Raw genomic sequence first — 25032 nt, forward strand, 5'->3', positions numbered from 1 at the left:
GCCTAGTAGGCCTGGGCTGACAACAAGTACAATTCAAAGTCAGGGTCCGACAGCCTCCCTTTCTCGAATGGCATTGTTGGGTGTTTCCAACTGTCCCGCACTTGTCCCTTCCATACAAACATTGAGTACGCTTGTTGTATTTTTTTAACTTTGGCTCTTCCTGGCCACACTTGCACTGTGCTAAACAAATAAAACAACTTAGCAAGTATTGTCATTTTCATCAGTGCCAGCCGGCCCATTAGAGAGATTGGGAGTTGGTTTCATCAATTTAATTTAGCGCAAAGTGCTTCTATTAGCTCCCAGTAATTGGGGGCACGTGCCTGTTGTGCTGTGTGTGTTATTTGTACCCTTATGTATTTGACTTTGTTAGGTGCCCACTGAAGTCCATGCAACTCTGCGGGTTTCACAGTTGCGGCTGTCAGTGGGAATATCTCAGATTTGGCTGTGTTAAGCCAGAGACCAGAGAAATCACCAAATGTGTGAACCGCATTTATCATCTTTCGGAGAAATTGCTCGGGGTCCCGAACATATAACATAATATCGTCCGTGTAAAGGGTTATCAATTCTGTCCTGCCTGCTATTTTTATCCCGGCACGACTGTGTCGTGCCCTCGTGGTCTGCCAACGGCTCTATTACTAGAGCAAACAGCAATGGGGACATAGGGCAGCCCTGCTTTGTAACTCCCGCCAATTCCAGAACCTGTGATAATATCCCATTAACGCATACCCTAGCATATGGTCGAGTGTAGAGTATGCAAACCCATTTGATAATGTTTGGGCCGCATCGGTAACTGTGCAGTATTCTAAATAGAAATGGCCAGTATACATTGTCAAATGATTTTTGCATATCTAGAGCAACTACTGCACCTTTGGCTTCAATCAGGATTTTAGGTATTATGTTGTAACATCGCCTGATGTTAGATGCTGTGGACCTACCTAATACGAACCCGGCCTGGTCCTCATGTACCATGCGGGGCATTAAGGGATTCAATCGAGTGGCAAGTATTTTTGCGAATATTTTCACGTCTGTATTTATAAGTAACAGGGCGGTACGAGCCACAGTCTTCGGGAGGTTTCCCGGTTGTAAGGAGCAGTGTTATGACCGCTTTGCGAGTGGTATGTGGGAGTTCACCAGTTTGTAATGCTTCGGTCCAAATTGAGTGGAGATGGGGAGCGAGTATCTCTACAAACTCTTTATAGAATTCCGCGCCCAACACATCCGAGTCTGGCACTTTCCCCCCTGGCAGGGCTTTTACGGATGTTTTTATCTCTTCTATTGTCAGTGGGGTATCTAGGGCACTGCAAGCCTGCTCAGATAAGAGTGTTGGGTATCTTTTTTAGATAATCATCAATCTCCTCGTTTATGGTGTTACTTTGGGGGAATACAGTTTAGCATAGGACCCAAAGAACACTTTGCTAATCTCTTCCTGCTTAGTGGCCACTGTCCCATCATCCTTGGTAATACACAGAATATTTGTGTTCCTTATTTCCCCCTGTACCATATGTGTTAACAATTTCCTGAACTTTTCCTGTTCTCCATACCTCCTTGCTGCTTCTGGCCTGTCAAAGTACCGTAGTTCCTTATCCGCCGCCCCCTGGAATTCATATAAGTGCGTTTTAATATTTGCCGCTGTCTGTGCCGTGGGATTGATCATGTATTGCATCTGTAGATTGGCTATCGTGGCCTCTTTCCTCCTCAGTTCGTTCCTAATGTCCCAGAGTACCCCAAATTCTGTGGACATAGCTACACCCTGATATATACCTTGAATGCCTGCCACAACGTTGCTTGTTTGGACACCGACCCATCATTTTTCTCCAAGAACTCAGTTACGTGTTTAGCCAACTGGCACGGAATAATGGGTCTGCCAGAGCAGCCGCTTTAAATCGCCAAGGGGCTTTCCCTGGGGTGTTCTCTGGGATTCCCAGGGTCAATGTTATCGGTGAACAATCCAGTAGAGTCCTGGGGAGTATTGTGGTTTTTGTGGCCCATTCTAGTACATTCTGAGAAACCAGCCAGAAGTCTATTAACCAGTGCATATCATGCACTGTGCAATAGTAGGTGTATGCCCTCTGTGTCCCATGCAGTGATCACCAGCGATCCATCAGTCCCAGATCCACCGTGTGTGAATGTATTGTATGCGAGGCTCCTGTTAGGGTTCTGAGAGTGACGGAAGTCCTGTCTAGGTCGACATCCATTATGGTGTTAAAGTCACCTCCACATATGATTTGAGTGGTCGGATAGCTGATGCATTTCTGAAAGAATTCCTGGTAGTAATCTGGGTCGTCTATATTACAGCCATATATATTGAGTAAAATAATGTCTGCGTTCCACAGCTTACCGTGTACCACCACATATCTGCCGTCCGGGTCACTCTCCATACTATAATGGGTGAATGGTAGTGATCTATGTATTAATTTCATTACTCCATGAGCTCTGGTGGAATAAGATGTATAATAACAGTGTTCCCCCCATCCCGGCGCAAATGTAAGTGCTTGCTGTTATAATAGGTGTGTTTCTTGCAGGTACAGGATCTGTGCCCCCTGCCTGTTGACATATGCCATTATTTAACTCATGCCCAGCCCTCTGACATTCCAGCTCAATAATTTAATCTCGGCTACCTTTCCATCAGCCATTGTTTATCAGGCTTTCACATATCCCTTCCACACACCACGTTCCCTTATCAAAAGTGAAGTGACTTATAGCCTGTTGTCTGTGCAGTGTTTTAACATTAACTCCCCAACATTCCCCCCACACTCCTCCCCCTTCCTCATAGTTCCCCGAACTGCAACTATGCTCATCCCAACATTTTCTCACTACCCCCTGCCCAACCCCATTTACCAAAGTATGCACTCGCATTGGGGGTGGTTGCTTCAATGGTTGCCAGGGTCTGGCCGACAAGTCAGTGTCTTATCAGTCCCCGCTACCAACCACATCTTCTATTCAGTCCTGCCTGTGGTCAAATATCCGAGGCAATATTCATTCCCATCGCTGCTTCCTGGTGCATGTTTGTCAGGCAGCAGTGTGTTGGTTTCAACAAAAGTGATTTCTTTTTCTGGGAATGTGAAGAAATATGTCTTGTTATTATATTGCAACCATAATTTGGCTGGGTAGAGCATGGCGTAGGGGATCTACCGTTCTCTCAACATCTTTTTAACTCTCGTGAATGTTCTCCGCTCCTGCTGTACTGCCATGGTGTAGTCGGGGAATATTCGTATCATGCTGGACCCCTTCTTCAGTTCCTGCTTGTCTCTTGTAGCCCTCAGTACTAGGTCCCTGTACCTGTAATTCATGAGACGTGCTTTAATTGGACGAGGATAAGCACCTGGCTTAGGGCGTGGGGCCAATGATCTGTGTGCATGTTCCGCTGCAAACATTGCAGACCAGCCCAGATCTCCTAGCAGCTCTTTTAGCAGTTCTTCTACTGAGAGTTCCATTGGACCTTTCAAGGTGTCTTCGGGCACGCCCACGATTCGTATATTATTACGGCACAATCTGGCTTCCAAATCTTCACATTTAAGTTTGACCATGCCCAGATCCTTGGCCATATTGGTGACAGTGGTCTGTAGTGCCTCAGGCATGTCCTCGGTCATGCTGATTCTTGTCTCCACTTCTGTTTTCTGATTTGTGGCTTTCTCTAGTTGATTGAGGATTGTTGTGAGGTTAGAGGTGATACCATCGAGTTTGTCATTGATGGCTGCGAAGCCTTGTTGCATAGAGTTGAAAACCCCTAGCAAAGTCCATGGACGGTGTTGTCGTCGGCGCTTGAGGTTCTTCTGAGCTGACCACGTCTTTCTCTCCACCTATGACACCTCTGGGAGTTGATTTTGTAAAGGTATCCATAGCCCCACTTTTCTTTATCGAGTGTGCTCCTTTAGGCATTCTACAGTATGTCGATGATATGCTTTAAGTGCAGCGGCCTGATTTCAGGACCGCAGCATCTCTCTTGATGTTTGGTTAATGTTTCTGTTATGTGGCTCGTGTCCAGAGGGTGTCCGTGGTCAGTCTCTGTTCGGCACTTAGTTGGTGCCTTTGTACCTTGGGTGGCTATTCATTGGTTGCCAGGCGGCCTGTTATTCTTGTTCGCTGCACCCTAGTCGTCTGGTGAGGTGTGGTGCCTCAACAGCCAGATGAATTTTGCTTGATGCTGTGTTTGGCCAGGGTAACCCACTCATGCCATGGTGGATGTGACTGTGGTATGGCACTTAGCAGTTGCCTGCGGTCTTTATATGTTTTCTCCGGCCTCACGGGGTCTCTCATGCCCCTCCAGGAAACACTATTATGGGCGGTGATATTGGGTATCCCTGGTGTGGCAGGAGGGCTGGCGGGAGATATCGGGCCATGCGAGAGGTTGCGCGCCACAGCACGTCCTCTGGAGAGCCGCATGCAGTCCTTCGTTTAGCTTTCTGCTGACTCATACAGTGTCAGGCTCTTGTCTGCAAATCGAGTGAGGCAATTGGTGGTCAGGACACAAGGATACTATTTGGTTCAACTTTTGTCTTGGCCATGCTTGCTAGTGAGTCTAGCAGCTGTTTCACATGTTCTGCGGTCTGACCCACGTAGCACGAGCATGTGTTGCCCTAGTATCTGTGTAGTCAGCCTCCCGACTGGGTTCAGTATTGCAGTCCAGTTGGCGTACAAATTTGGTGCGCTGATGTTCCGTTTCAGGCGATTCCAAGTTGTGTAAGTGATCACGCACCATGGTTCATCCACTGGAGAGCTCCTTGGTGGCCCTTTGTTGTACCCGATTGCTTCCTGCCTCGGCACACAATGTTGGGCTCCTGTCTGTGACCTGAGTAGCGTAATGAGTGGGGAAAATGGCTTTTCAGATAAAGTATGCTGAACGTTTCCACTCGTATCGGGGCCACACTTGTCAGTGGATCTAGCAGCTATTCCATGTGTGCTGCGGCCCTATCTACATGGCTAAAGCATGTATTGCTCTGCAATCTGTGTAATGAGCCTCCTGTCTGATTTCAGTACATGCTTATGTATCTCTGTGCAGCCTTTTCTCAAAATATAACTAATATGCCACCCTTCGAGGCTCAATCATCACCAGGGTATATTTCTCCGAATGCTGGCACTCTCCACATCCCTTTCATGGCAGAAGTTGCCACGTGTTTGAGATGTACGGTGCCTCCTTTGTCAGGACATTCGCCCTGCTTATCATTAGGGGGAACAGTCAGCAGCCAGCGGTGATAACCCCATGTGGGTGGGCGTGGTGGATGGAAGCCTATTGGTGTGGCTGTTCTGGGCCGGTATCAGTGCTGGTGACTTTGTGGGGCGCTACTCATCATGTATGCTGTGTTTCGGTGTGGTGTTGTACCTCCTTGTCGCTGCCGTCACCGGTGGTCCGATAAATGTCTGTGTGGTGTGGGCCTGAGGTTTACTTGTGTGCTTCACAGAAGGGTGACATTGGCCCTCTTATATTTCGGATGTGCCTGCTGGTGTGGGGTGTTCACTCTGCAGTACCGCTCATTGGCCCTCATTACAACTCAGGCGTTAAGGGTTAACGCCACCGTTAACCCTTAACGCCTGATTCCCACCTTAACGCCTGCTTTTTGCAGGCTTTAAGTTCCATGGTGCTAAGGCACCTTGGTGCTAATTACGGCACCGTAATTTACGGTGCCGTAATTAGCGCCTTCCCCACTCCCATTATGCCCTATGGGGCAAAAATGGGAATGGGGAAGGGAAAATGGGAAATGGGGATTTACCGCCCCACTCACCTTGTAATGGGGCGGTAAATCCGCCATCCACCATGGTGTAAACGTAGTTTACACCATGGTGGTAAAGTTGGTGCACTTAGCACCTCAGTTGTAATGAGGGCCATTGTCTCTTATTGAACGTTTGATTCCAGATTTGTTGCGGAGTAATGGGCCGGGGAGCGCACCGTGGACCAGATGGTATAAGATTATTGGTGCGCCAATGCTCCGTTGCATGCTCCCTCTATCCAGTGGTCCGCCTGTTTCTTGCTATCTTTGTCCTGCAACATGTAGTTGGGCGTCTGCCATGACCCAGCGAGAGATCTCGCTCTTGGATGTAGGCGGTTGAGTACGGTGATGACCCTCATATCACGCTGGTAGATTACATGCAGCCTCCCAGCAGGAGGAGCCTGCGTGGGCCTGGCGCACACCACTCCACAGCCGCTTCACATTGCGGGGAAATCTGGTCCTAACTTGGGTTCCCTCAGACCAATCTTCGGGATATTTGGACACCGCATTCACTGGTTCTTCATATGCTAGTGTGTATGATGTGGTCGAAAATCGGGCATTATACAGCTAGTTTCATGCCCTGGACTCTGGATCTCCACCGGAGTTCACGCATGAAGTAGCATTCGGCATCATGCGCAACAGAGCACCCCCACCAGTTCAACATCTTAAGAATCAACAGAAACAGACCAAGAACAATGAACGAAAAAAACATATCCCAAAAACATATACCCCACCCCCCTTTCTTAGAGCATATTCATTTTCTCACTCACTCAACATTCACATTGCTTCTGCCCCTCCAGGTCCTTCCTGCACTTATTATAAAAACACTGAAAATAACATGCTAAAATAACAAGCTAAAACAACAACCACTACTTATTCCCGAGCCCTCTAATTATATGGAGCTCCTACTTTTGTCTGCTTATTTATTCTCTGCACTGGTCAGGACAGTGCACTGCAGCATTGCCTTCCACACCCTTTCAGAGCTAGGCTGCCATTTCTCCTCTATATTTCCACTTTATCTCTCTTATAAAAAATGAATGGCCATAAAAATAAAAAGCGCTTTAATGCAAACAATCACACTAATTATACACATTAAACTCTTGTCTGTTCCCTTCAATCATACCGCTCTAAATTCCCCACATCCCAACATTTGTTTTTACTTGCAATGTATACTCACATACCCTTGTCCTTCCAGGAGCCTCTATTTATGGTCTATCAACAACGTCTGGGCATCTCCCTGGGGCTGCATCCGGCTCAGGCGAGCAGAGGGGTATTTGCAAAGCCGGAACCCACAAGAACCTTTTTCTTCCACGTACGTGTTTTTGGGAACTGGTCAGCCATAGGTGAGGGCGGCCTTGCCAGAGAAGCCCTGGATCTCTCTGCAAGTACGGGGGTCTTGAGGAAATCACAGTAAGGGGGCATGAAATTAAGATGGGCACCTAAACTCGCAACTCCACAATAGACCAAAATAAGGATAACACACCCGTCAGGGAATGAAACCAAGAGATGAATTGCAAGGATAACAAACTTTATGTAAAATAAAGTTAGCAAACAAAGAACTCTGCAGCCCGAGAGCACTCTGCCAAACAATACACGGGCAGCACATTTTGATTATCATCATCCGTGAGGACATACTATACAGAACAAAGTAACAACGCAGATTGGTGGGCCCATATGGCACAGCCTGCTCTATAGGGGATGCCAGGCTGCAATTGGCCGTCGCTGCCCAGTCGTTCTGGTGGCACTTGGGTCAGCTGGGCTCATATCTGTGTGGTAGCATTGAAGGTATTGCAATTAAGAGAGTAGTGGGAACACTCTAAGCCTGCACACAATGCAACATAGCAACTGGTTTTGAACACTATTACTTAAAACTGAATAATTGATCCTTATCGCACAGGTACCCCCCACTGAAACACCCAATCATAATTCTACAGTTGAGGGAAGTTCTATGTTTCTGTGTCTATGTCTATGAGACAACCAACATGAGATGATTCTTCTGTTCTTTTATGCATCATTATTTATACACATTTTCCTGCCTATTATCCAGGTTGTTCCAGAGGACTTGTCCTCTCCCTAAGGCACAGGAATTAACCACCTGGAGTGGGGTTCAGGTGGTTGACTGAAATCTGGCATGCACCTTTCTTGTGGGACAGAGCTGGTAGGACTATTCTTCTCCTACCCCTAAGCTTTATGACCTGCGTTTACTGCCACATATTTTGCCTTTGTGCAAGTTTGTTAAAGCGGTTGCCAACCCTCCTTTAAAATACTCACTTCAGCTACGAAATCTTTCTCCAACTTCAAAGTGGTGACCTGCAGCTGAAGTGGCCAGGTAAGGAACTGGAAAAATGATACCCAATATGCTTATACATTGGCATGCAATAGAGTGACATTGTGATTGATGTGGTACATTATTTATGTTTTATTTTCCTTTTATTTGAGATATTCATTGAGCATGATTAATATGAATACAGGTACGGGGCACATGTTAAAAAAGGTTGTGTTACATTACAGATCAGCAATTGAAATAATAATTAGAGGTGTGGTGTGGGACAGTTGGTGTTTGGATTCAGGGGTATCGATGAGATACAGTTGTGTCTATGGTGCACAAATAAGGTTCTTCTAAGATGAGAATCTTGAGCTCCATTCTAAATTGCACGAGTGTGTGGGAAAATCCAATGTTGACAGTCATGTGGTTCCATTGCCTGGGGGCATACACCGATAATGCCTCTTTCTTGCTTTTGCTGCTCTAATCTGTGGAATGTTGAGCACAAGAATGGGCCTCATTACGGGCACGGTGGTAACCATGCTGGTGATACCAGCCAGTTGCTGCCAGACCCTTAAACATTTATCAGTGCCTGACTTGCCAGTAACACCGGGGATTACAACCCGGCAGCCAGGAAGTCAGGCGCTGGCAAATTTTGTTCCCCATTCCCATAGAGTCCAAAGGGACTCTGGGAGTGTGGACCACGGAAACACTGGCACCGGTTATAACGGTGCCGGTGCTTCTGTGAAACTCTTCAGGTGCGACGGCATCTTCTCGCAGGGTTATAATATGCTGGTATGGAAACAATGGTGCCAGTAAGCTTCCTGGCACTGCTGTTTCCAGACAGCGATAATTGTAATGAGGCCCATTGGTTCATTTATAGCTGGGTAGGAGGTAGCACTTAACTTCATGGCTTTGTAAATGATGCTGCTATTTCTGAAGGGAATGCATGTTTATAGGACAACCAATGAGGTTGGATGTGTGTGATTTGGTATTTTTTACAGAGGCCTTTGATGAGGTTGCCCAAGGTATGCAGTATGCTTCTCATTGGTGCCAGGGTGGTGGTGTGTAAGCCATTGATTAGAAGAGTGTTCCCATCATTGAGGTCGGAAATAAAAAAGGACCTGTACTTTGGATAAAGGTTTTTGCTTGGGTGGAAGGTCTTGCTTTTTCAGAAAAGATAGTTAGTACCAAACTGTCGTGGTTTCCTTTGCTATGTATGTTTTGAAGAGAGGTTACTGTCAACGTGGAATTCCAGGCACTAGATGCATGGCATCAGCTCTGGGGGCACTCTAACTTCAAAGTGAGCAGCTGTGTCTGGATGTGTGTGTTTGTATGAGTGTGTGTGTTGTTATTGGTGAGGAGAACTCCTGTTTTAGGTATGAGCTGAACATCCAGGTTTGTATCAGCGTGAAACATTACAGGAGTGGTGTAGTCTTTATCAGAAGAAATTTGAGGTAGAGGCAGCGTATGACCTGCATTGGTGGATGTGATTGTTATTGCTAACAAGAAGGGATCGTAGTGGCTCCATTTAGAGTTTGAAGATCAAGGGTGAGCCTAGTCTGCAGGTTTTCTGTCTCACGCACCCTCTCTTATTCTCGCTACGATTTACAGGCCCCAAGACCTACCTCAATTTTCCTCTCAGAATGGGCCGACCTGTCCTCCTCTCTTCTTGCCTCCTCCCCATGCGAATCTTCTTTGGGGACTTTAACATCCTTCTTGACTCTCCTATTGTTCTTTTTTGCAACTTCTATGACTGTTACACTCACCTGGTCTCTGGGGAGGCGTTGGGGCATGGTTGCAGCCCTCCCGGGGGTGAGGTCGCTTGGGTCCGACTTCACCTTCTGTGCGTATGTGGTGACTGGTGGTAATAGGTCATGCTGCTCGGGACTACTCCTGCACGGAAAATAGGGGGAGTGAGTATGCCAGCTTGAGTGCCTGATCCCCTTCCAGAGCCCTTCTCCCAAACCAAGGTACCTGTGGGATGAGCTGTCCCTGGAAAGCTCACCTGTTGATTAGTTTTGGTGAGCACTCCATCCTGCTGCTTCTGGCAGGGGCGCTTGTATGATCTGGACCGAATTCCTTCACTGGTCCCTTGGGACCAGCCCTTGCATTTGGTAGTCCAGTCCTGCTGTGACTAAGCCCTCTATACTTCAGGTAAGTGTTCCTGTTTGCCTTTGTCTTTCTTCGTCTGTTTTTTTTGTATTGTAAAGTTTGTTGTCTTGTATTGCTGTCCGTTCCACTTTTGATGTTTGCTCTTTTGCTTTCTTCCCTTGCAGGTGATGTTGCTGGCCCAGCAGAAGCTGCGGGGCTCGAGGTGACAGCCGGAGGGAATTAGGAACGAAGCTGCAGCGGTACAGTAGCTGGTAAATTTTTAACTAGGGGACAAGCGGGGTTCAAATGCGGCGCCGCCCTGGGATAGATGTTCTAACCTTGTCTTTCTTCTTCTTCACAGGATATGAGTTTGTGAATGTGGAGTACGGTGCTGCGGCATCGGGATCAAGATCACTGGATGTCAGGAGATGAGTCTGCAGATGAAGCGATGAGGCACCGGTTTCCTGGAGGTGAGTATGCCGGAGAATGCCTGGTTTCAAAGGTAAGTAATCTGGTCCAAGCGGCGGTGAGCGTCACGTTGCACACGAGTGCACAGTAAAGCGAAGCACCAGCCTTGAGGATGGAGCAGCTTATATAGCTGAGCTTCTGAATCCACGCCCACCAGGTTCAGACTGCTTCCAATACCCTGCCACAGACCGGCCTAGGGAGCCACACCCGATGAGTCAGCACATGTGGATGATCTCGGGAATCAAGGCTTTCAGCTCCTGGAAAGTTCTTGTAAAATAAAGGAACTCCTGCACTGAAATAAAGTAAAAGCACTCCTGCACTGAAATAAAGTGTTCCTGCTCACACCTCTATATGAGCCTGGCACCAAAGGCTCCAGGACTGAGTCCAGCCAAGGCCCCTGTGTTTATAGGTCCCAAAAAGACATAAGTGAGTCAAGTGACCCATTACCCCATCACTAGATGGTGTGTTTTTTGTGTTCTGGGGCCTGTGGAATTGACAGCACTCCCCCTCAAAGCCCTTCACATGGGTGGTTTCCCCTCTGGCCCTGGACTAGTGGGGTTATTGCGGTGGAACTGCCTGATTAATCGTGGAGCGTGGACCAGCTCACTGGGTTCCCAGGTCCAGTCTTGGGATCCATAACCTTTCCAGTCTATAAGGTAGTATAACTTGGACCGGACCATCTTAGAGTCTAGGATCCCTTTAACTCCGTATTCAGGTTCTCCTTCAACTATTTTGGGATCCGGTGGAGTATCAATCAGCGTACTTGGTCTCAATGGTTTTAGGAGGGAGACATGAAACACCGGGTGGATCTGCATGTAGCCCGATAATTCTAATTTCATGGCCGCAGGGTTGATCACAGCCTTGATAGTATAGGGTCCCAGATATCTGGGATGGAACGCCTGTGATCCTTTCAGGGGGATGTGTTTGGATGCTAACCAAACCTTGTCTCTGACTTGGTAGTTGGGAGCTTCCCTCCTTCGGTGTCAATCCAGAAACTGCTTCTGTTTCTCTTTGGCCCTGGCAAGATGCTCTGCTGCTTCCTTAAAAACCTGGGTGATAGTTTTGTCTAAGGTCGTTACAGCGGGCATTTCTAATGATTTGAGTCGGTCAAAAACGGATGTTCGTGGATGTCGACCGTACACTATGTAGAATGGGCTTTGTCCCGTACTGGTGTGAATGGAGTTGTTATATGCGTATTCTACTAACCAAAGTATGTCCTTCCAGTTATCCTCGGTTTGTTGCAGCATACACCTTATGTATTGCTCGAGGGTCTGGTTAGTGTCGTAAATCTCCCCCCGTCTCACCTGGGATCGCTTCTTGCTCTGTTCCGCGGGAGGATTCCTCTTGTGGATGATCGGGTCTTGTATAGGCTCGCTCGATTCCGGGAGCAGATTTAGAGGGAAAAGGTGAAAGGAAGGAAGAAGGGACCAGGAAACTAGGAATAGTGGATTCGCCGAACAGCACACACACGTCTAGTCACTACGTGATGATAGCGTTGAGACGCGCGTGGCCGCGGGGGCGTGGCAAATTTATAGAACGTGCCGTGTCCGACGTAAAGGTTGGTGCGAGGCAAGTCACTTGGCACGGCCATGTTGGGAGTAACAAGGAATACAAGCCACGTCGCGATAAGGACCAGGAAGTCCTGAAAGGGCAAGTTCTATGGGTCATGACAGCATTCCTCCTCCGAAGACCTGTTCCACCAGGTTTGTCCGGGTGTATGAGATGGAATCTTCTAAGCAATCGAGGGGTATTTAGGTTAGAAACTGGTTCCCAGGTTCTCTCGCTAGGAGGATATCCTTTCCATTCATCCAGGTATTGAAGTCGACCCCGTTTATACCTGGAATCGCATATTCTGGACCCTTCATATTACAGTTGATTGTCCACAATCACAGGACTGGGTCTGCAGGTTTTCTGGGTGGATCAGATGTAGGGTTTCAATAGAGAATTGTGAAAGACTGGGTGTATTCTCTTCCAGGGGTCTGGTAGCTTGAGCCGGAATGAGAGAGGATTGATGATTTTCTTTATGGAAAATGGTCCATAGTGCCGGGGGGATAATTTCTTTGGCCATAGATGTTCTGGTAATAGTTTCGAGGACAACCAGACTTGATCACCAACAGAATAAGAAGGCGCTGGTCTTCTTTTGGAGTCCGCATAACGCTTAGTGTGTGTCTGGGCCTCTTCCAATTGTTCCTTGGCTTCCTTGTGTATGTTGATGAGAGTCTCAATCCATGAGTCGAGAGTAGAAACTGGTGTGGGATGTGGAAGAACAGAAGGTAAAACGGACGGGTGAAAACCTTGACTGCAATAGAAAGGGCTGACTTTGACTGCTGAGTGATCGGAATTGTTGTAGGCAAACTCAGCCAAGGGCATAAGGAGAGACCAGCCATCCTGAACCTTGGTGGCAAAACAACAAAGATATTGCTATAGAGTCTGATTTACACGTTCGGTGGCTCCGTTGGTTTGTGGGTGATAACCTGATGAGAGAGCGCGTTGGATACCTAGAATACGACACAGATGTTTCCAGAATTGTGCGACGTATTGAGGTCCGCGGTCCGATTTGATCTTGGAAGGAAGTCCATGAAGACGGAAAATGTGTTCCAGGAAGATTCCAGCAAGTTCTGAGGAGAATGGTAGTATATAGAGAGGCGTAAAATGAGCCATATGAGTGAACAAGTCTATGGTTACCATGATGGTCGTGTATCCTCGGGAAGGTGGTAATTCCACAATGAAGTCTGTAGCAATGAATTCCCATGGTCTTGTTGGCAGCGATGGTTGCAGTAGAAGACCCGCCGGTCTCTTGTTATCATGTTTGTTCTGACTGCAGACAGCACAAGCTTTGATGTACTGTTGTACGTCGGTCTTCATTCCAGGCCACCAAAACTGTCTTTGTATAAGACGGAGGGTGTTAGTTATACCGCGATGTCCGGAGTGAAGGGTATCATGGCAGAGGTTTATCATTCTTTGTTGTAATTTCTGTGTAGGAATGACCAGTGCAATGTCCTTGAATAAATATCCTTCCTTAACTCTTTGGTTCCATGGATTCTTCCTTGAAATATCCTTCCAGAGGTCAGAGGACTGGGTTTGCACTCGGATTTCTTCCAGGAGGTTGACTGCTTGAGCTACAAAGATCGTGTGGGGAAACATCTTAGGATAGGCCTTGTCTTCAGTGGTTACATAATCAGGACATCGAGATAAGGCGTCAGCAATCATGTTTTGTGATCCGGGAAGATGAGTGATTTGGAATTGGTACTGGGCAAAGAAGTAGGCCCAACACGCCTGACGACTGTTCCTGCATTCCAACGACTATAGAACTTGAAGATTCCGATGGTCCGTGCGGACCTGAACTGGATATCTAGCACCCAGAAGTAGATGTCGCCATTCAGTGAAGGCTTGGCAGATGGCTAACAGTTCCTTTTCCAGGACGGAATAGTGTGTCTCACTGGGAGTCAGGGTTTGTGAGAGGTAAGCAATGGGGTGTTCCAGTTTATCCTCAAGTACCTGTTTCAAGACCTCTGCTATGGCGTAGTTAGAGGCATCCGTTTCCACTAGGAATGGGCGATTTATGTCGGGTTGGGCCAGGATGGGGGCTTGCGTGAACTCTGTCTTCAATCGTTGGAATGCTTTATCTTGCAGTGTAGACCAGATAAAGGGGGTGTCTTTCTTCAAGAGAGCAACGATAGGCTGAACGATCTCGGAAAAGGTAGAAATGAACTTCCGGTAGAAGTTGGCAAGCCCCAGGAAGGATTGAACTTGTTTCACAGATGTGGGAGCTGGCCAAGCCAGTATGGCTTTTACCTTTGAAGGGTCCATACCAATTCCTTCTGGGCTAAGGATGAAATCTAGGTAGTGAACAGAAGTAATGTGAAACAAGCATTTTTCAGGTTTGGCTAAAAGTTTGTGTTCACGGAGTCGTTGTAATACTGCCTTTACATGTTCTTCATGCTTTAGAGGATCCTTGGAAAAGATCAATATGTCATCCAGATAGATAATGACGAAGAGGAATAACATGTCAGAAAACACCCTATCCATAAAACGTTGAAAGACTGTGGGAGCATTAGCTAGTCCAAAGGGCATGACTTGATATTCAAAGTGACCAAAGGGTGTTCTAAAGGCTGTCTTCCATTCATCTCCTTCCCGGACACGGATTAAATGGTAGGCACCCCAGAGATCCAACTTTGTGAATATTACGGCGCCTCTCACAGCTTCCAGGATATCGGAGATCAGGGGCAGTGGGTACCGATCTTTGAGGGTGCATTGATTTATACCACGATAGTCGAGGTAAGGTCTGAGTTCCTTGGTGTCCTTCTTGGGAACGAAGAACAACAAAGCACCCTCAAAGATTTTGAGGGTCTTATGGTGCCGTTTTCAAGATTGGTGTCCTGGTATTCTCGGAGGGCCTTTTTCTCAGGTTCGGAAAGAATGAACATTCTGCCGAAGGGAATCACTGCTGAGGGATCTGTATCTATGGCACAGTCTGCAGGTCTGTGAGGGGGTAAGGCCTGGACTATCACAGTTGAAAATACATCAGCATATCCCTGATAGGCCTCTGGGACTTGTATGATATTGGAAACCATGAGGGGTGTTTTTTGGTCTCTTAGTGGTTCTTTAGGAGGTGTCAAGGAGGGATCCAGGGATAGACAGTGGGACATACAAAACTCTGATCCCAGGAATAGTGATCCTGAGGTCCAATTGATATACGGATTGTGCTTTTGTAACCAGGGCATACCCAATGCCATGGGGTAATGGGCTGACTTAATGATGTCGAATGTAATCCGCTCTTGGTGATGGTTTATGGAAAGTTTGATCTCTTTTGTCTGCAGGCTTATGGGTCCTGAAGAGAGGGGTCTTCCGTCGATTGCTTCCACCGGCTGCATGGTGCTTCGTGTCTCATACGGAATATGATGACTAACAACCCAGTCTTGATCAATGAAAATTCCCATAGCTCTGCAGTCCACCAAGGCCAGATTGGGATAGGTCTTATTCTTGGAGGGCGACAGGAAGGCCTGTAGTATCACCAAATTGTTTTGTCCAGGAGAGTTCAAGGATGGAATTGATGTGGAGAAAACATCTCTCTCCCGACACCTCGCTCCATCTAGGATCGGGAGCTGGCGTTTCCCGACGCCATGGAGGGGCTAGAGGACATTCTCTAACAAGGTGTTTATCCGAGGCACAATACATGCACAGGCCTGTGTGTATCCTTCTCATCCTTTCTTGTGGGAAAATAGGTCCACGGAAGGCTCCTATTTGCATGGGTTCCGGATCTATGTCAGGGGTTGGGGCAGGATCAGTTTTTACAGAAGTCTCAAGGGAGTTCTTTTGAAAGGGTATCTTGGTCTTTCTTCTTTCAGCCTTTCTTTCCTGAATTCGGAAGTCTATTTGCATGGCTAGATCCATAAGAGCCTGGAATGAGCTAGGACAAGCCACTCTGGCTAATTCTTCCTTTATATCCTCATTTAGACCCCTGCGAAATAGAGTGAAACTTGCTTCTGAGTTCCAATCTGCTTCCTTGGCCAGTTGTTTGAATCTAGTAACATACGTTAGCATATCCTGGGATCCCTGTCGGAAATCAAGTAACCGTTCCTGAGCACTATAAACCTGTTCTGGGCGGTCGAACATAGTTTTGAGTGCCTGAATAAATCCATCATAATCATCCAGGAGGGCATCTCCAGAGTTGACTAGGGGAGTGGCCCAGGTCAACACGTTCCCTGTGAGGTGCGAGATTATGAAGCCCACCTTCGCACTGGAAGTTGAAAAATAGTAGGGCTTAAAAGTAAAATGCACCAAGCAGGAATCCAGGAATCCACGTAAGGACTTTTCCGAGCCATCATATTTGTCTACCACTCCACCCAGTAACACACTCTCCTTGTTAGCAGAGTCGCGAGACAAAACAAGTTGCTTTAACGCAGCATTCTCTGCTTTTAAGTTCTGCACTTCAGTTGTTAGTACTTGCATGCCACGCATGAGGTCCTGGACTGCTTTCTCCATAGCAGTATCAGTGTCGGTCGTTTGGCGTCTCAAACTGTCGTAAATCTCCCCCGTCTCACCTGGGATTGCTTCTTGCTCTGTTCCACAGGAGGATTCCTCTAAGTGGACGGATCGGTTCTTGTATAGGCTTGCTCGAGTGTCGTCTGGCTCCAGAGCGCGTTCAGAGTTCCAGGAAGGTCGCAGTTCCAGGATGTCCAGGAAGAAAGTAGCGGTCGCTAGGGTTGAGGATTCTGGGAGCAGATTCAGAAGGAAAAGGTGAAAGGAAGGAAGAAGGGACCAGGAAACTAGGAATAGTGGATTCGCCGAACAGCACACACACGTCTAGTCGCTACCTAATGATAGCGTTGAGACGCGCGGGGCCGTGGGGGCGTGGCCAATTTATAGAACGTGCCGTGTCCGACGTAAAGGCTGGTGCGAGGCAAGTCACTTGGCATGGCCATGTTGGGAGTAACAAGGAATACAAGCCACGTCGCGATAAGGACCAGGAAGTCCAGAAAGGGCAAGTTCTATGGGTCATGACAGTTAGAGGCTGTCGGTTTGGGGGTGATGGCTTGTAGATAACCGGAGGTCAGTTTTGGCAATTTTACAACACCTTTTCCAGAATGCAGAGACAAACTGAGTTCCTTGGTCTGATATCAATATTAATGGGAACCCGTGTGCCGGACAATCTGTTCCAAAAACACGGTAGCCAGCGTAGAAGCAGTTGGGAGACCTTTCAGGGGAATAAAGTGGGCCATTTTAGAAAACATATCTACGACAACTAAGATGGTGTTCTATCCGTTACAGGAGGGAAGGTCTGTAATAAAATCCATTGACGGCGTATGCCAAGGTGCTGGGGATAGTTCTAAAGGATGTAGCAGACTTGTGGGACTTTGTTTTTGGGACTTGTGTTGTGCACAGGTGACACAGGTTGCGATGAATTGGATAATGTTCTTTCGCCAAGTTGGCCACCAGTAATTTTTCTTTATTTTAGCTTGGGATTTGGCTATTCCCAGATGCTCTTCTACTACTGAATCATGATAGTTAGCGATTATTTGATTCTGTAATTTCTTATCCGGGATGTACAATCATCCTTGGTTGTATGGTAGATTGTCCACGATCGTATACCAGTCTCCCTTCCCTAGCCATTCCTGTTGCACTGGTGGACTCATCAAGTGTTGCAGGTCAGATTTTAAGTTGTCTAGAGTGGTGGTTGCGCCAATCATGCCTTGGATTCGTCATTCAGGGATGATGGCCACGGGGTCTGGTGTAGTGAATACCTCTTCTCCCTCACTCATGTGAGTAAGGGCGTCCGCTTTTCCATTGCGTACTCCAGGTCTATAGGTGATGTCGTATTCTGCAAAGAATAGAACCCAGCGGATTTGGCATGATGATTGCGATTTAGCAGTCTTCAGATATTGTAGATTGCGATGATCCGTGATGAAGGTGACTGTATGTATAGCTCCAAGAAGATAATGTCTCCATGCTATGAACACTGCCTTAATTGTAACCAGTTCTTTATCAGTGATTGCATAATTCAATTCAGGGGCTGAAAACTTGTGAGACCAGAATGCCACGGGATGCAACTTACCTCTTTTGGGGTCTCGTTGTGACAGGACTGCTCGAATTGCTGTTGGAAGCATCAGTTTCAACCACATATGGTAGTTCTGGACGAGGATGCCGTAGAATTGGTGCTGTGGTAAATGCTTGTTTAAGCTCCTGGAAGGCTTTCTCTGCCTCTGCAAACCAATTAAATTGTTTATTTTTCCATAGTAAAGAGGTGATTGGGTGGATGATCTGAGAGAACCCGGGAATGAACTGGCGATAAAAGTTGCCGAACCTAAGTGCACTCTGTTCTCCCTTTATGGATGTCGGTGAGGGCCAGTTAAGAATAGCGTCTACCGTGCGCGTGTCCATGTGTACACCCGGTGGTATGAGAATAAAGCCGAGGAATTCTACCTCTGTCACATGAAAGAAGCATTTCTCCAATTTGTCATATAGCTGGTGTTGCCGCAGTTTCTCCAAAACTGCTCGGACATGGTTGACGTGTACCTCCTTGGTGATTGAATAGATAAGAATGTCATCAATATAGACAAGAGCGCAGACATCCAACATTTCGTGGAGCATGTCATTCATGAAAAATTGGAACACCGCTGGGGCATTGAATAGTCCAAAGGGAATAACCTGATATTCATAAAGGCCATATTTTGTGCGAAAGGCCTTCTTCCACTTGTCTCCTTTTTTTTACTCTTACTAGATGATAGGCCCCTCGTATGTTTAGTTTTGTATATATCTGAGCGTTTTTGACTTGATCCAAGAGCTCGGCAATAAGCGGTAACAAGTACTGTTTTTTTACCGTGATCTGGTTAAGTGCTCTGTAGTCAATGCAAGTTCTCAGGTCTCCCTCCTTTTTTGGCACAAAAAAGAGGGGTGAGGATGCAGGGGACTTGGACAGACGAATGAAGCCATTTGCCAGATACTGATCGAGGTAGGTTTTTAGATGCTGGTTTTCCTGTTATGTTAGGGCATAAATCCGGCTGCAGGGAACTTGAGCTCCAGGTACCAGATCAATTTGGCAGTCATACGGTCTGTGCGGAGGTCGGGTGTTTGCTTGCTCTTTTTGAAAGACATCTTGGTAATCCAGGTATTCTGGTGGTAGTGAACTGGTGAGGCGCAATATGGTTTCTTTCTTTGATGAACCTGGGTTGGTAAGACCTTTTAATGAGAATCCCTTGCTATGACAGGTGTCGGCACAGTCTTGGGGAAAGGTCAGAACTCGTTTACGCCAGTCAATCTTGGGATTGTGGGTCTACAGCCAGGGCATTCCCAATATCATCTGGAATGGAGGAGTGCCGATGATGTCTTCTTGGTGACCGTCCTGACACAGAAGCGTGACCTTTTCGGTGTAATGCGTCACTGGGCCGGATGATAGCTGAGATCCATCAACTGATGTGACGTTTTCTGAAACCTGCTTCTATCCGAGAGGAAGGCCTATCCGGGTAGCCAGATCTTGGTCCATGTAATTTCCCACAGCCCCACTGTCAATGTATGCCTCCAAGGCATGTATTTTGACAGTTGTTTGTGGTTTACCAGGAGCACAGGGATGACTAAATGTGATGTCTGTATAGGTTCCTTTTCGCCGCTCGACAAGTGGACCGCTATGCTTGCCGGGCATTGGAGTTTCCCGAGTCCTGTTTTTCTTCTTCACCCTTGTCAGTTGCTCCAACTGCTTTCCTGAGTGGTTTCACCAGGCATTCTCTGAAATAAGCATAGGATCATCCTGGTTTACCAAGGGTATTGACCAGTCCGCTGCACTACATCCCAAATATGAGATTACAAATACCACTCTCGCTTGATTGTTGGAGAATGCCCCAGGTCTGCACAAGAAATGTTGGCGACATTGACTCATAACTATGGCGTACTTATTGGATCGCCTGTGAAGCATTCTAGTGTGGCCAGGGGAACCCCCCCTGCAAGAACCACCTGTACTGGCGTGGGCTGTGGAGGCGTGGCAGGAGGGGCATACCCCGGCAGTGGGACCTGGCCTGCCTTTGCCTGGAGCATTTGCCTTTCTAGTTCATCTGTCTGCTCCTGGTTCCAAATGAGATCCCCACTTAGGGCACCGGTTTCCTGTCTTGAGACATGAACTTCAGCCCGTAACTCTCCCAGTAATTGGGCCACCTGGTCAGTTTCAGGAGTTTCCATAATGCCCAGGCAGAGATTCAAAATGGCTTCGCGTTCTGTTATGCTCACCTGGTATCTGCGGAGGCACTGGGGCACGGTTGCAGCCCTCCCGGAGGTGAGGTCGCTCAGGTCCAACTTTGCCCTCTGTGCTTATGTGGTGACTGGTGGTAATAGGTGATGCTGCTCGGGACTGCTCCTATGTGGGGAATAGGGGGCGTGAGTTGCCAGCTTGTGCGCCTGATCCCCTTCCAGACCCCTTCTCCCAAACCCTGGTACCTGTGGGATGTGCTGTCCCTGGAAAGCTCACCTGTTCATTAGTTTTAGCGAGCACTCTGTCCTGCTGCTTCTGGCAGGTGTGCTTGTATGATTTGGACCGAGTTCCTTCACTGGTCCCTTGCACGTAGTAGTCCAGTCCTGCTGCAACTAAGCCACTATACTTCAGATAAGTCTTCCTGTTTATGTTTGTCTTTCCTCATCTGTTTTTGTTGTATTGTAAAGTTTGTTGTCTTGTATTGCTGTCCGTTCCACTTTTGATTTTTGCTCTTTTATTTTCTTCCCTTGTAGGTGATGTTGCTGGCCCGGCACAAGCTGCAGAGCTCGAGCCGACAGCCGGAGGGAATGAGGAACAAAGCTGAAGCGGTACAGTAGCTGGTAAATTGTTAACTATGGGGTGCGCGGGGTTCAAATGTGGCGTGGCCTTAGGATGGATGTTCTAACCTTGTTTTTCTTCTTCTTCACAGGGTCCGAGTTTGTGGATGCGGAGTACGGTGCTGCAGCATCAGGATCAAGATCACTGGATGTCAGGAGATGAATCCGCAGAAGCACCGGTTTCCTGGAGGTGAGTATGCAGGAGAACACCTGGTTTCAAAGGTAAGTAAACTGGTCCAAGCGGCGGTGAGCGTCATGTTGAACGCGAGTGCACAGTAACGCAAAGCATCGGCCTTAAGGATGTAGCAGCTTATATAGCTGAGCTTCTGAAGCCACGCCCACCAGGTTCAGCCTACCTGCCACACCCCGCTACACCTGATGAGTCAGCACATGAAGACCAGGCCTATGGAGCCACACCCGATGAGTCAGCACATGAAGATGTTCTCTGGAATAAAGACTTTCAGCTCCTGGAAAGTTCTTGTAAAATAAAAGCACTCCTGCACTGAAATAAAGGGTTCCTGCTCACATCTCTATATGAGCCTGGCGCCAAAGGCGCCAGGACTGAGACCAGCCAAGGCCCCTGTGTTTATAAGTCCCAAAGGGACATAGGTGAGTCAAGTGACCCATTGGCCCCACCACTAGATGGTGTGGTTTTTGTGTTCTGGGGGCCTGCAGCCATGACAGTGACACTCTTTCCCTCGCTATCCTTCCCTCTGGCCCTACCCACTCTGCCAGACACACCTTGGATGCTCTCATCTCAACTGACATCCCTCTCTCCAACCCTCTTACCACCCCTCTCTCCTGGTCTGACCACTCTCTCCTCTCTTCCCATCTTGACCTCCCCTGTCACCTGATGATGCCTCCACCAGCATTGCCAGTCTCCTTCTCAGTCATTCGACTGATGAAGCGTGCATCCATTGCTGCATTGCCTCTTACTTCATACCCCCTCCCTTCATTAGACTCTCCTTCTGACTCTGTTCTTGCTAACCTCCATCTCTCTATTTCTAACACCCTGGACATCCTTGCCCCCGTCAAGAGGATCTGCATGAAGCTTTACTCCATGTGCAACTCTTGGTATGTTTCCAAATTGCCAGCTTTGAAATGCAAGTGCAAAGATGCATAGCGAAAGTGGCAGGCATTTAGCTCATCCTCTGAAAAACTGGCCTGCTGCCTACTCCAAAGGAAATATCGTCTTGCCATCTGCTCCAAGAAGAGAGCTCATGTCCATGCCTGACTCTCTGGAGCCACCAATACCAGAGCAGAACTATTTAAAATCTGCAAAGAACTAGCCAATCCTTCCACAGTCTCCTCGTTTCCTCCTCCCTCCCAGGTCCTTCGCTCTGCATTGGCCGTTCACTTCTCCTCCAAAACTCTGGACATCCTGTCCACTCTCTCATCTTCTCGCCTCCCAGACAGACCGCGTCTTGCCTCCATTGCCCCCTTCACCTCTCCCTTGCTCTCCTTCTTCTCTCCCATTGCACCATATAAGATCTCTAAAGTTGTCCGCTCTATGAAAGTCTCCTCTAAACAGGTGCTCCCCTGATCCTCCAGAACCATCAAGGACAATATGCCTCTCTTGCCCAGCCTTGGCTGACCTCTACAACCACTCGTATGCCACTGGCTCCTTCCCTCAATCACTTAAGCACTCTCTTTTGCACCCTCTCCGAAAAAAGACATCTGCTGACCCTTCTTGTCTGGCTAATTAGTGCCCTGTCTAAGACTAAGGAAAGGCTGGTGCATTTTCCCAGGTCATGGGAAAGAACAGGGGCCAACATTGAAACATCCGAGACTAAGTCCACTTCCTGCCCAATTTTTCCTGAAACAATACCCTGTATATTTTCTATACTAACCTCTTTGTTGACACACCACCCGACACACTTGCCGACTTTCCTCACTCTCAATAATCTCGGATTGTTCTTCCGGATTTCCAACACGCCTCAAAGCATCTTCAGTCATACATAGCAGCAGTGCATCCATTTCAGGCGTCAACTCATTCCCCTGGGTTTCGATTATTACCACTTCAAGATGTAATTCCATTTCATGGGTTGTCCGCCTTATGTCTTGGCATTGAGAAAGGTGATCCAATTTAATCTTTATAGTTGTCAATAAAGTGGTGTGCTCCATGATCTCCAATTTATTTTTCTCACACAATTTAACAAACAAGAATAACACAAAATGGAATGCAGCCAGGGCATCATTACCCAGCTCACCCTGTGGATTCTGTCCAAGCATGGAGGAGAATTCACTCTGATTAGTTCTCAATTGGGAGAGGGAGAATGAGGTGTCAGAGCTCTCCATCTTATATTCTTCAAAAATATGTGGGGTATCTTAACATGGATCATTGAGCCCAAGCAATTGATTGTATAGAGGAATCCCCAGTTTATGAACCATGTTGGATCCGGCCTCCTTTGTCCCTGTAACAACTTCTACGCCCTCACCTCCGTCGGCTGTTACACTGCCCTCTCGCCCTGTCAAAGGAAATACGGAAATAAGATTTTAATTTGTTATGTGTTTCTACCCTCTACAGGTGCTCTCAATGCCTATAGGGAGTTTGTAAGTTTGACACCATAATCACCTGCTCAGTTCAAATGTACTTATAAATCAATTATGTACCTTAATGTATCAAAGTACAAACATATGTATAAATTCATTTTCCAGCTGCACCTACCCTGTAACTAAGCTCCCCGCAAGTAACAGCGCCTCGATGCCCATGGGCTGCTTTGCACTATACAATTGTAATAAATAAATAAATAAATCAGTTGTTCATTCGCTGGGCCAGGAGTAACTGGGAGGGGCTTGGCCCATGCAAACTCCCTAAATGCCTTCTCCGCATTCAGTGGGAGGGTCTCTGGTCGCCTTCTTAGATCATACATCTCTATATGCAGTTTATTTGAAAATGCTGAGGTGACCTGGTTCGTCCTGACCCTGACTACTCAGACTGCACTGGCCCCTCTGCACTCCTCTCACAGCGCTCCGTGCCTAGGAGGAGTTCTTAAGGGAATGACTAATGTGACAGTCAAATCAGTCCCACCTCAAACGCCGACCACAGGAAACTGCTGCCCAGACTGAACTCACCTCTCAGCGGCTTTAGATATCTACATGGGCCCAAAGCATGTACTTGTTATTAATAAATCAGAGAACTGCCCTTAGCTGAGAGATTGCAAAGTGAGCTTTCCCTTTCAAAACGATTCTGTTTACAATGAAATGAGTGACAAAGGGTCTGCATGGAGGGGATTGAGGACCCCCAGTAGGGAGGTAGTGTACCTGAGAGCGGAAGAAGACATCAGGTAGATGCTACACATCCTGTGTAGTTATGACTTCCTGTTTTTCAAATTAGTTTTTTCTTATGGCAAGCAGGTGGCCTTTAGCTTGTGTTTTCAGGGACATTGCATAAGTCTCAAAATGAGCTCAACCCAACCACTTGGTTTGCGCTGACCCAAGTCACGCTTGTCTTGGTCACCTCGATGGAAAGGTCTTTTGTTAGAAGATGCAGCTTTGAATCAGGATACATCATGCTCCATAGCTGCGTGTGCACACCAGTGGACTAATGCATCTGCTACAGGGAACTGAATCTGACCTTCTGATCATGGATTCAAATTTCAGGCAGGTTCACACAGCCCTTCATCCTTCCTTGTTCGATAAAATTAGTACCATTAAGTTGGGTAATAATAAACATGTGTGATTTGAACATGGAATTCTCTCTTTTGGGTGCACTATGTAAATATACCTACTATGTTATAACCCCTTACAGTGTGAACATTATGAGATCATAACTGGACAGGCATAGTTCTACCTGAAAACACTACCAGAGCTACAATTAAGCAACACATCTGTCCCTTCTTCCCAGGCTAAAAAAGGCAACCCACATTGAGTTTATTTACACGCTTGTTGACTAATGCACAAAAAGTGTTTTCTTTTGTGGAATTTCACACATTCTTCGAATCACACATAATTCATTGCTTAAAACCAGTGATGATCAATTACTCCAAGCAGGTGATCCATCACACAGCTTTGATTGTTTTTGCTCTGTGTCTTTAAGTTTTGCCTGAACATCTGTAAAAAACACATGAGCTTTTTTGGTCTAACATTAACAGAGTAATTCATAGAATTTCGCACAAAAGTGGCGCACGCGGCTGGCGCACAGTGTCCCCGTGCGATGGATTTTAGCCTCCAAAAACAGCCGTGACGCAGAGTGGTGCAGCGACC

This window comes from Ambystoma mexicanum, chromosome 4p (genome assembly GCF_040938575.1).
Source record: "Ambystoma mexicanum isolate Mex_15411 chromosome 4p, UKY_AmexF1_1, whole genome shotgun sequence".
In the NCBI taxonomy this organism is placed as follows: Eukaryota; Metazoa; Chordata; class Amphibia; order Caudata; family Ambystomatidae; genus Ambystoma; species Ambystoma mexicanum.